This window comes from Triticum dicoccoides, chromosome 6B, assembly GCF_002162155.2.
Source record: "Triticum dicoccoides isolate Atlit2015 ecotype Zavitan chromosome 6B, WEW_v2.0, whole genome shotgun sequence".
NCBI lineage: Eukaryota > Viridiplantae > Streptophyta > Magnoliopsida > Poales > Poaceae > Triticum > Triticum dicoccoides.
In genome coordinates, this window is record NC_041391.1 from 102841654 (window position 1) to 102855289 (window position 13636).

Consider the following 13636-nt stretch of genomic DNA (forward strand, 5'->3'; position numbering starts at 1 on the left):
TATGCAGTGCCATTTGAAAATAGACACAGAAAGATTGGATAGTCACTTCATTGACTGCAGAAAAGTAGTATTGTACTATTTATTGGCCAACACTTGGTGCTTCATTGCTTTGGTCTGATTATACAATGGGCATCATTTTTCCTAAGTTAAAGTTTGTATTCCGAAAATAGACTCGCGGTGTGATCGAGAGAAGACCAAATCATATTGCAGTGGATGTTACAACATCATGTGTGGTTCATTCTCATGGTTCCAGCTGTTGGTGAAACAACTTACGTTTGCAAGAGGAATTGTAGACTTCACAAACAAATTTGTCTTTCTATCTGTACTGAATGTTGGCCAAGAGAAGCATCCATGTTAGTATGAAGAACATATGTTTTTTCTAGATCTTTGCTTTTGGAGCTACATATTTGTATGATTTATGAAACATTGAGATGCATTAACATGTTGAGCTTAAGTACGGGAATCGTACTAGTTAGTTTTAGTTGCAACGCAAGATCCGAAGTGGATGATCTTTGCTTTTGGAGCTACATATTTGTATATGATCTGTGAATCATTGAGATGCATTAACAGTTACTTATTTATATTCGATCAGTGTTTACAAGTTACTGATCGATCACTAGCTAGCCTACTAATGCGCTCCTGGAAGTTTTATTTGCAATGCAATATCCGAAGTGGCAGTTTTTTGAATAAAAATGCCTACCTCTGAAGAAACTGACAAGCTACACTATCCTACCTACTCGATCCTACACAGATAAATAGTGGATCACACACGTACTACCTCCTTTCCGGTTTGCAAGGCTCAATTCAAGAAACGACCTACTCGATCCTACACGAATAAATAGCAGGTCACGCATGTACTAGTACCTCCTTTCCAGTTTGCAGAGCTTAATTCAAACCTCTCACCAACCAAGGTACTCCCTCCGATCGGGTTTATTAGTCCTGTGGAGGATATAGCTACTGAGTATAAACCTGCCAAGAGGGTCCGGTTCACCCTTGACTATGTTGAAGCCAGTGAAGATCCGGAAGATGGCGCTTTACTAAAGGAAGCATAGAAGCCCGAAGCCCAAAGGCGGATTAGGGCCCATAGTGGTAAACCGCCATGACTATGTAAACTTGTAGTATAAGTTAGGAAAGGAGAGACCGAGCTGGACACTTTGTATGAGTCGGCCTCGGGGCTCTGTAAACCGGCCGGGCCTCAACCTGTGTATACAAAGGGACAACCCGGCGGCGGTTCAGGGATGATAGACAACAACTCGAGACTCAGGCAAGCGTATTTCGCTCCCTGATCATCGAAACCCAATCAATCCCATCACAACTAGACGTAGGCTTTTACCTTCATCAAAGGGGCCAAACTAGTATAACTCCCGTGTCCCTTGTCCGGTTTAACCCCTTCAAGCTAACCCGTTGCGATGGCTCCACGACTAAGTCCTTTCACGAGGACATCTGACGTGATAATTGCACGACAGTTGGCGCCCACCGTGGGGCTATCGCACGATGGTGTCGAGTTCTTAAAGGGCTGCTCTGAAGGACTTAAGGGGTACGTAATCGGCCGGATGACCAAAAGTCGTCGCGGCAAGCTCTACATCGATGACAAAGGATGGGGCCCCGAAGCCGGCTCAATCGAGTATGGGTACCGGGTCCCCTTCGGCGGAATTCATGTCTTCATTGGCAAGATCGGCGAACCAGGCCCTGAGCCGGACATCTGCACCGACCTCGTCAAGATGGCTCAGCGTGCGAGTCCAGCATGGGTTAAGCCTGCCATGAAGCGTGCATTCGTAGGATGTGTCCATGGGATCGGATCTGAACCGGTGTCTGAGGGCGAGACGGCGGTATATTCCGACGGCGAGTCATCCACTGGCGAAACCGACTCCTTATACCAGATTCATGGCGGTATGTTCGAGGGATATTCCGATGGCAACAGTATTCCGGACCTCCTTGAAGCACCGAGCCGAGTTGCTATTTACATGGCCGGCACGCAGCCCGTGTTGCAGTCTTCATCTACCGCAGCAATGAACATCGGATCAGCGGCCGCGGCAGGTACCTCGGCGCGCCGGCCGGCGCAGGTTCTCTCTGGTTTAATGGACGCTTGGGCGACCTTGTTAACCGCGACAGTCACCCCGGATACGCAGGATCAGCACAATGCGGAAGTTGCGAGACTGAAGGAGCAAATTACGCAGGCTAAGGAGGACCTGGTGGCTGAGGATAATAGGATGGCTGAGGAATAGGCCGCTTTGAATGCTCAATCATAGCAGATACAAGCACAGAATTACCGGCTCATGCTAGATCGGACCGCGTCAGAGGATGTGTTATGAAGGAAGTATCGGTCGCGCCTTGTCGGATTTAGGGTTCCGGCAGACCCTTAAGGTTCGAACACTGGGGTGCGCGCGGAGGTTTCGCCTTCTACCTACCTATTCCTCACCGAATCGCTAGGATCTAAACTACGAGAAGAACAACACAAGGGACACAAGATTTATACTGGTTCAGGCCACCATTATGGTGTAATACCCTACTCTAGTGTGTGGTGTGGTGGATTGCCTCTTGGGCTGATGATGAACAATACAAGGAAGAACAGCCTCGCGAGGGTCTGTTCTTGTGGTGGTGTTGTCCCTTTGGAGGGATTGATTCTAGATACCTATCCTATCTCCTGATTCCTATCAGATGCCTCTACCCTGTGGGTGGCTAGTCCTATTTATAGGCAAAGGCCCCGGGCCTCTTCCCAAATATTTAGCGGGAAGGGCGCCAACAATTGGCCATTTTGAAGGGGAACATCTAGTACACTTATCCTGACTAAAGTTGGTCCTCGTCTGTCAAAGGCTCTGGTCTTGGGCTCCACGGTGACCTCCATCCTGCCGTTGGACTAGTCTTGGTCTTGTTGCACCAAAATGCATGCCTTTGCTTGATGCTCTCGCCCGCGCTTGCTCCCCTTGCACCAAAGAGGAAAGAAGGACACTGCGCGGGCTGGCGCCGGCTGGCGCCCTTGGTCGTCATGGCTTGCGTCATGGGCACCTCGCGAGGTACCCCGCCTTGAACTCTCCGCCTCCTCGCGACCAGCCTGATGAGGCCGTGCCTAAGGAAGCTCCTTTTCGTCCGCCCCGCGAGGCTTGGCCCCTCGCGAGGGTCTTGAGCTTGTGTTTATGAAGATGGGCCGTGCTGGGCCCCCTTTGAGCCACGCCGCAGGTCGTAGGTAGGCAAGTCTGGGGACCCCCGTTCCCAGAACGCCGACAGTAGCCCCCGGGCCCAAGGTGCGCCCGGACTTGGCCGAGCAGAGAGGCGAAAGGGCAAGTGCGAAGCGTCGCGGGCCCTAACAGCCTGCAGCCTTGGGCGCCGCATGGTGGTTGATTGGACGCGGGTGGCACTGTTCCCCCACGCCTCCTCATTTGATGCCAGGCTAGGCAGACTTGTAGTTGTACACAGCCACTCCCCTTTCCGTTGCTCGTGCGCCCTCTGTCCTTCCTCCTCTCGAACTCCAGCTTCAGCTTCGAAGCCAATCTCAAACCTTTCCTCCCCCCTTCCGTCGCCATGGCTCCGACGAAAAAGGGCAGAGGGAAGGGACCCATGGCTTCGCCTCGCTCGCCGCCGCCGGCGGCCCCCACCGTGGATCGGTCGATCATAGTCAATCGAGAGGGCTTGGGCAAGGTCAGTTCGGCCCTGGCCACCATCTTCAATGAATGCGGGAGGACGACGGCCTGGCCCGCGTCTCGGTTCTCCATCGACAGGATAATCACCGAGGTTCCCTATTTCGTCGACGCCATGTGGTCGGGGCTAATTCCCTCCTTTTCCGATTTCTTCAACGCTGTGCTCTCCCGTTACCAGATCCACATGATGCATCTAGGTCCTGAATCCATTACTCTTCTGGCGGTCTTCGCCTTCGTTTGCGAGGCTATGGTAGGCATCCTCCCTTCGGTCGCCTTGTTGCTCCACTTCTTCACTCTGCACCTTGTTGACCACGCCCAATGCTCGGGGTGTGTGAGCTTCATTGCTGCACCTTTCTCCATAGACAGCGGCCTCAGGGATTGACTTTGGTCTTCCTCCGCCTGCGCCTGGGTTCCGCGAGCGGTGGCTGTGTGTGGACGCGGGGGTGCCCAGCCCCCTGCTGTCGAAGCCGACTTCGCCTACTGTCCCTAATTCAGGCTGGGGCCATGAGACGCTCACAAGCCCCCAGCTCTTCTTCGTCTGGCGTCGCATTGAGTGCTTGAGATCGCTTGACGTGACGGCGCCCAAGGTGGTGAAGGAGTTCCTGCTACGCCGCGTCGCCCCTTTCCAGCGCCACTCTCGCCAAATGTGGGCCTTCAACGGGCGTGGGGATCGCATGAGGCTCCAGGAAGAGGACCTGACGCCTGAAGCGCTGAGGAAGGTAATCTTGGTTCTGACTGGGGACCCCAACCCTGGCAGCATCCAGCAAGGGGGGGCCTTGCTGTACCTCTGTTCGGGCAGGAGAGACTTTGTGAATCAAATGCCCATCTTTAACGAATGGGGACCGCGCCCCGTCGGCCTACAGGGGCCTCGCAAGAATCTAGTGACGGTGGCCGCCCTTCCAGTTGGCCGAGGCAACTCTTCCTCAAGTGGTGGAGCAGGGAGGCATGCGCCTCCAGAGGCCGAGGGTGCCGCCGCCGAGGCGACAGCACCGGGCAGCGCTCAAGAGGGAGCGGCCCCTAAGGCCCGCGCTGCCGGGGCTGAGGGCGGCGAGCAGCCGCCTGCTGCACCCGGGGCCGAGGCCTCCGAGGCCCCGGGTGTTCTTCTTGGTGAGGCGACCAGCGGCACGCATCAGGCAGACACCCTTGACGCGGGTCGTCTTGACGCTTCCTCCACGTCTCAGGCTGACCCCTGCGCTCAACTCTTGGGCCGCTTCCGCGTGGACTTTGAGATCCTCCGGAAGAGAAGGGAGGCCCTGGGCGACGATTACCCTTGTCGCCTGCTGAAGCGTAGAAAGTACTTCGCCATCGATGAGTAAGCCTTCTCCCTTCCCAGCTCTAGATTCTTCTGCTGCCCTTCCTGATCCTTGCTCCGCAGGGCGCTTCCTCCCGAGCTCACGGAGATGGCTGAGAAGCCACCCCCCTGCTTCCGCCATCCCCACCGTCTCCGGTCGCTCCGAGAAGTACAACCCTTGTGGTGAGGCCAGTCGAAGAGACGAATCACCCCGAGGCGCAACGCGGCCCCGCGCGCCTCGTGGCCTTCCTTCGCGAGCCTTCTCGGGGCATAGCCAGCCTGCTGTGGGCTTCTCGTCTGGTCGTGGACCACGATTGTCTTGGGTACTCACTGCGCTCTTCACTTGGGGATGGACTGGCCCCTGGTCGGGCTTCTGGCGAGGCGCACCCAGTCGCCTCAAGGGGGTGAGATTGTTTATTTTTCGGACTGTACAGCGAATTCGTTGAACTGGTACATGATCTGAGTCGGAAGAAAGAAGAATTACCTCAACATGATCTGCATGGCCGGACTTAGCATCATCCTGAAGATAGTCATTGTCAATAAGATGTACAAAAAAAGAACCAAGTGAGTCAAGTTCTACCTCAGCATCTGATTCCTCCTGCTCCGGCGGGTCAGAAGATTCGGCGGTTTTCTTCTTTCCAGGTTTTTTGGTGGCCTTGGTTTTTACACATGGAGCCCGGGCCGGTTTAGTCCGTTTCCAGAAAGAGCTGTTAGCCTGGAATTAAGACAAAGAAACGTTAGTAGACAGTCAATACGGAAGCAAATCAGTAAAGTATGTACATGAACTTTACCGATGGCGGTTTATTGGAGACGTAAAACGGAGCTAAACCGGTTTGGCTGCATGCAGAGATCGGTTCATCAAGCATCCTCTTTACACATTCGGCGATTTCAAGGTCGGTCATTACTACTTCGTGATATCATTGAGGGTCTTTTACATTGCCGGTATACTCATGCATCAATCCCGGGCGGCGGCTCAAAGGCAAAATGCCCCAAGAAACCCAGCAGCGGACAAGATCAATGCCAGTTAAACCGTTGGACATCGGAGCCTAGAGCTTGGCAAGTTGAGGAGCAAAATTCTTCCGTTCTGCGGCGGTTAAACGTAAAGGCAATGGGTGGCCATTTCTAAGCCGATGATGGCGGTAACCCGGCAAGGGATTTTCTCCATCAGGAGCAGTGTTCCGGCAGTAAAACCAGGTCTAGTTCCAATCTTTATGATGGCTATGATGTTTGGCATGAGGGAAATCAACTTCTTTCCTTTTTTGAATTTACACGCCACCAAGCTCTATGTTGGGACCATCTGAGAATTCTGTGCGGCGATTCAGATGAAATCCCGGAACAACTCCACGGTTGGCTCTTCTTGAAGATAGACTTCGCAGAATACATGAAAGTTGCATATATTTGACACAGAGTTCGGACCAATATCTTGCGGATGGAGTTGGAAGCTTGCAAGGACATCCCGGAATTTTTTTGATCCAGGCGGACTGAATCCCCGATCTAAGAGTTGCATAAAGACAATCACCTCTCCTTCTTGAGGTTCAGGTGGACATTCTGATTCCGGAACTCGCCAGTGGAGAACCCTGTTTGAGGCTAAGGCACCAGTGGTGACATAACCATTGATCCGTGTCTCCGTGATCCGGGACGGAACCCAATTGCAAGCAGAAAAATGCTTCGACATTCCGGAAAGAGGAACTGAAAGTAAAAATGCCGGTTTAAGGTGTATAATTCAGTGTTAAACCCGAGAAGAATACTATGCAAGTTCAGTTGGCGGTTTAAGAGAGGGCTAATGATATATGGCGGATTAACTATCAAAAGGTTATACCGCCTGTAGGCAAAAGGGCCAGAATTCGAGTTTTCTGCTAAGTATTGACAGAAACAGGTTTCACACAATGGTCAAATTTATTTGGATCTACCACACGTCCGTAAAGCAATTTTCTCTGTGAGCTCTAAAGGTACTAAATAGAACAGGGAAGGCCATGTACTCTACAGAGGTAAAAGAACGATCTGCTAGCAATAAAAATGGATGCAGAGTACCTACCGCATGAGATCTACATTATTATTGCATCAAAAACTATCACAGCAGGTGGAAGAACAAAGAAGGATGAAGAAATGTGCGGAAGAACTCGGGAACCCTAGAAACAGATCTAAATACGAAGGAGAAAGGAAGTTTACCACTGCAGATCTACTGCGGAAGAAGGGCGACAAAAGTCTGGTCCATTTCAGGTTGATGCAGCGGCCTTTGTCGGTGCAGATCTCGAAGGTCGCGGACGGCGGCAGAGCTCTAGAGCTTGGGCGTCGTGAGGAAGAAGAAGGCACAGAAGGGGAAAAGAGAGAAGGGCCCTCGGGCCTTATTTATAGACAAGAGAGTAAAACGGCAGGCACGGGAATCAAGGAGCCTGAAATGGCAGAATGAGTGCGCCCGTCGCCTCGATCTTCGGGAGAACCATTAAGTGAAGGGAATCTTTTTTAATTATTGTTTACAGAGATGATGTCATGATGGACCGTTGTTGCGTTCAGAAGATGACGTCACGGCGGTTTACAAAGTTTCAGGAGAAGACAATATGGCGGTTTACGAAAATACAAGAAGACACCTGCAAGGGATATTTGAAGTATTGAAGATTGACATGAACAAATTCAAATCAATCTGGGGCCTAATGTGGAGGATATAGCTTCTGAGTATAAACCGGCCAGGAGGGTCCGGTTCACCCTTGACTATGTTGAAGCCCATGAAGATCCGGAAGATGGCGCTTTACTAAAGGAAGCATAGAAGCCTGAAGCCCAAAGGCGGATTAGGGCCCATAGTGGTAAACCGCCATGACTATGTAAACTTGTAGTATAAGTTAGGAAAGGAGAGACCGAGCCGGGCACTTTGTATGAGTCGGCCTCGGGGCTCTGTAAACCGGCCGGGCATCAACCTGTGTATATAAAGGGATGACCCGGCGGCGGTTCAGGGACGACAGACAACAACTCGAGACTCAGGCAAGCGTATTTCGCTCCCTGATCATTGAAACCCAATCAATCCCATCACAACTAGACGTAGGCTTTTACCTTCATCGAAGGGGCCGAACTAGTATAACTCCCGTGTCCCTTGTCCGGTTTAACCCCTTCAAGCTAACCCATTGCAATGGCTCCACGACTAAGTTCTTTCACAAGGACATCTGACGTGATAATTCGACGACAAGTCCCGTGAGCAAAGCAACAAGACAAAGGCATGGCAATAATTAACGGCATGCAGAAGTTTAAGCCTAATTAATTCCAGCGATTTAAGTAGCTGCATGCGTGCCATCGGTTGCGACTCGTTGCATGCTGCTCCGCGTACTGGCCGCGAGCGATTTTGAGTGCCTGCATGTAGGTGCCGTAATTAAGGCAGCTAACTGGTGCGAAAAAAGATGCGCTTTAATTGTTGCGGGCTTTTTAAATCCGTGGAATCATTATTGATAAGGAGGGAGATGATTCGAGTGCACTCGTTTGACCGCCATGCCCGTGTGCGCCCCAGACGGGACAGGACGGTATAGTCGTAATTTCAGTTTCTCTAGTTTTCCATGGCAAGCTGGCGCGCTAAGCCATTATGCATTGAATTCCGATGACCGTCGCACTACCTTCCGCCTATAAGTACTGTTTCCTGGCCTTCTCCGGTGGCACCGTGACCCAACTTGCCATATCCTCATAAGCCCGCACCGGCCCGACGTCGCTCGTCACATCCGCCATGCCCCCGCCCGTCCACGGTAGGCGATGCCGGAGGCGGTCACCGCCGGAACTAGTGTTTGCTTTTTCACCAGAAGGCAGACGGAGGGAGGAGGCATTCTATCTGTCTTTAGATGGCAATGCGGAGATCGAGGAGTTTTTGGAGCGCGACTGCTTGGTGAAGGAGCATGAGTTGTTGGAGCGCGACCGCTTGGCGGAGGAGCAGCGTATCGCCGATTTGTGCCGCCAGCAGGACATGGAGCAGCAGCGCACCGACACTCTGAGTCGCGAGCAGAGCACCCGCAACTGGGCCGACGCACGCGTTCGCGACGCCGATTTTTACTACCAACTCGTCAAGTGGGTTTCCCGCTTGGAAGCCGAAGCTTCGGTGGACCACGCCGGCATGGATAGGGCCAACGTGCACGAACAACGCGCCCTATCGCACCTCTTGCAAGTCCGAGGCGAGGCGCAGGACGCAGGTGCCAGTGTTTCGCGTGTACCACAGATGGCGGCCGGCATCGTCTAGTTAGCTAAGAGTAAGTTAGTACTTGTACGCTATTAGAGTATTAGTAGGAGTAGATAGTTAACTTGGCTATGATGGTTGTCAACGTGGAAGTTCAGTACTCTATATGTGGATCAGACCTGTTACATTGCTCTGAATGTTGAACTTTCCGTTTGAACATACGGAATGGGCTGTTATTTTTTTAAATGGGTTGTATTTGTCCTCCATGGGTTTAGAGGCTGACTTGTGGGCCTACCAAGTTGACGCGTACACAATCAAGAGATGATTGTACGTGGAGAGGATGACAGCAGGGACCCGGCAAGGTCATGGCAGTACGCAAGCAAGTGCCTCCTTATTTCAAGCCAATAAAAAAATGGCTCCTCCTAGTGAATTTCTGACATCTGGTCCCATGCCATTGTCAACGTAGTCAATAAACGAGAGAATTGCACAACGAGCGGCTGACACCAGGGACCCAGCAGCTCGCCCAGTTTTTTTTGTTTTGGGTTAATTTGATAAATGCCACTCCAAATCTGGTGTTTCCTAGAAATGCCGCTGCAATTTCCTAACTTTGAAAAATGCCATTTCATGCCATTTCTAGTGGCATTTTTCGATGTCTGAAGTGGCGTTTTTCAATGTTTGCAAACTGTAGTGACGTTTTTCAATGTTTGCAAAAATTGCAGTTGCATTTTTCAAAGTTTGGAAATTGCAGTGGCATTTTTATGAATTGTCATAATTTGAGTGGCATTTATCTAATTTGTTTTTGAGACGGAAGCAGGGTGTCAATTGGGCTGCACGGGACACTCTGGCCTGTCTAGACAATGTTTTCTTTTATGTTTACCACAAACCAGCCCAGTAGTTTTTCTTTCTTTCTGTCCTGTCTAGCCCAGTTTTGGGCTGCGCGGGACACTCTGGCTGCAAATCTTCTTTCAAGACGAGGAGAGCTTCATTCGGCTGGCCGAGAAAATGGCCTATCAGTATTGAGAAATGGGATGTACATTTTTAAAACACATCAAACCGACAATTAGTTTCAAATATTTTTTTTTATTTCGAGATTTTAAATTGCATTGATTTTTATGCGTGGACAATTTATTGGATTTTATATTGATATACATTTATTTTTAAAATCGGTCTGAATGTGACTCGAAATTTTGGGATTAAAAACAGTTCAGACCGCACCGACATATGCAAAATTTTGTATCATTTTTTAATCGTGGCCACAATATGGGCTGTAATGCTAACAAAAAGAATATGGGCTCCAAAAAACCCCGTAAGAATTAGCAAATGGGCTGTAAATTATTTGAAATAATGGCAGATGGGCTGTATGCTATTTTCCAAAAATTTGAGGCTTTCCTAAAAAAAGGTTGACGCACAAGCAGTGACTGTTGGATGTCCATCCAACGGCTGTCGTGCTTCTTCAATCTCTGCTCTTCCTGCTCCAGCCGCTCAAACAAGCGCCGGCGGGACTTCCTACTCCCTCCCCCCCGCGGTCGGCTGTGCTGCCGCGCAGGCCTCACCACCCCACTGTACTCCCATCCCTGGGCTAGCCATCCCTCTACTCACCCACACCTGTTGTTATTCTCCGGCGAATGCAGATGAACCAGTAAACCCTCGTACAGTCGTACTCTACTCTACGTGGGAAACAACTGTCGATTCTTCCCTGGCTCCGTGTCGTTCCCTTCGCAGGCCTCCCCGTCGTCCACCGCCCTGGTGCTCTCGGCGTGGCGTGGTCAACATGGTCAACAACCAACATGCATCTGAAGTGGACTGTACATAGAGAGGCTGACAACTGGGTCCACGGCCGCACGCAAGGAAATGCTTCATTATTACGCGCAAAATAATGATTCCTCCACCTGACATCTGGGACCCACCGAAAGGGCCTCCGTATTTCAAGAAAAAAACGTTACCGCTGCTGACAGCTCGGACCCACCAGCTATATCTTCGCACGCAAGGAAGTGCCTCCTTATTATGCACAAAAAAATGAATACCCCCTGCTAGCTGGGACCCAGTATAGTGGGCCTACTAAGTTGACGGGGACGGAGGGCTTTGTCAACTTAGTCAATATGCACGATTCTAGCTTGACTAACCATACGATGTCCATCCAACGGCCGTAGTGCTTCTTCAACCTCTGGTCTTCTTGCTTCAGCCGCCCAAAGCAGCGCCGGTCGTGCCGCATGCTCCTGCCTCCTGTAGCCGGCTATGATGCCGCGGAGGCCTCACTGCCTCCTACTACTCCCACCGCTGGCCAGGCCATCCCTCTACTCACCCACACCCCCTGTTATTCTACGGTGCCGGCAGCCTCACACCGTAGCCGGACCAGTGGACCCTCGTACTCCCCTCCACGTGGGCATCCACTGCCACGTCTTCCCCAGCTCCGCGTCATCACCTTCCTAGGCCTCGCCTCGTCCACCGCCCTGGTGCTCTCGGCGTGGCGTGGTCAACATGGTCAAGGAACGACTTCCATCGTACGTGGACTGTACGTGGAGAGGCTGACAGCTGGGTCCACAGCCGCAACAATGATGTGACAGCCTGATTCTTGGCCCTTTCTTTTTCTTTTGTTTTTATGAGGTTTTTGCCTTTGTTTTTATTTTTTGTGGCTTTGTGGTTTGGAAACTGAAGAAGATGCCCTCTTCTTTGTTTCTAGAGTGGCTTGTCATTCCCAAATCATTCTCTAGATCCCGTCATTTTCACCCTAGCCCAAAACCCAATATTCTTTTTATTGGGAATATTCCTTTTCCATTAAAGGAATAACTCAAACTGCCCTAGGTTGTGAAGCAACCTATATTTCCCTCACTCCAAAAATTCCCAAATAATTCTCAAAAATTGTTTGGGTCATATCTTGATCAAATATGGCAAAACTTTTCATTGCCATATTCAAAAATAATACCCCAATAATTATTCCTCATTTCTGTCCAGTGTGGTTTTCTCTAAAGGAAGTGCCACCTATATTTTCCTGATTGCTCCCCAACTCCTTCGGCATGTTTATATGTCCAAATAATTTCCTCATGCACAAGTTCAAGTTTATTTTCCTAGCCAATCTTCCTTAGTGATTTTTCAAAGTTTCTGTCAAACAGAAGCCATTGTGAAGGAAGTGCTAGCTAGGTGTATCCAAATGAGTAGAGCTTTTGCACACTCCTTAATGTGATCATACTAACCCCTTCCACCCATTAGCATCCCCATCCAATTATCTCTGTGAGCACAGGATCAAATCTTTGATTCTGGCAATATTTTCAGGTTGTGAAGCAAGTATATTTTATATTGCTTCCAAAATCCTGATAAATTACCAGATCTTTGAGTGAATGTACCAAGAACATAATCTTTGAGTGAATGTACTCATGTTGTCTTTGTAATATGAAAACGGGTTTGTTTGCGCTATATAACACTTTGTTGATTTAAAATATTACCTTCTGTGTGGCAATTTATAAAATTCTTAAAGTGGGCCAGTCGTCGGCTTCCGCCCCCATGTAGCTAGTACTGGGGTGTTCGTGGAAAATCCAAACACTCTTTATCCAAATTTTTGGTCCTTTAAGGAGGTGTTTAGCACAGCGAACAAGGCAATCAGACTATGCGGCTTTATAACTCTCACTTGGCCATAGAAGTCTATAATGTTAAATTTTGGTGAAGACCCTAGTATTCGGAAGGCCGAACTGGGGTGCTATATATGCCTAAATCGGACAAGGCCAATTCCTCACCTTAAGCGGAAAAAATCTTTAAGGATTTAGTACCTCTTCAATAGCGACCAGCTCTCACCGCATCATGACGGTCAGTTTTCGGCTTTCTCTACTAAGGTGCTCATCCGGAAGAACCGGGACACAATCACAGTAGTTTTCCCTGCGCTACCTTAGCCAATATAACGGAACGTAAGGTACCAAAACAAGGGAGCTAGCCTAACCCAACTATTGGCCCAAGACATGATTCAGAGCTGATGCATATAATGCTATAAGTTTGGGGTGCCGCACCGTCATAGTGTTCGGACTTTTCTTGCCATGTTATGGGGCTCAATAAAAAGCCCCTGGCAAACTGATCGTACCAAAGTGTATGGATGCAATATTAAATTAATATGCAAGGGAAAATATGAAGATACTAATAAAAAGCGGACAATGTATACTATTTCCCATTGTTATTTGGATAATACGTCAAGGCGTATGTGTACAATTAATGCGTTAAGCAGAAATAAATAGGACTATTTGACATATCCTATCCAAGGGCAAGCTGCATGCGGCTTTGTAAAACAGGTATAACGATCATTAATAGAGACCACCTAGGTATTCCCTTGTGTGCAAAGCCTCTTGCCTCCTTGGTGTTCCCTCCTATGATGAGTCCGATGGTCTGGTTCTCTGAAGGGGTTGCCCAAAAGTAGGGTCCTGAAAGAAAGAAAGAAAAAGGGTATGCGATCCTAGTGGCGGCTGAACCACGCTGTAGGCCGCATCGTCATCTCGCCTCCACCTATGCCCATGGTATTTTGAGTGCGTAGTTGTGTACACGTGGCACAAATGCCGCCTGAATGGGGCTGCGGCGGAGGCCGGATTG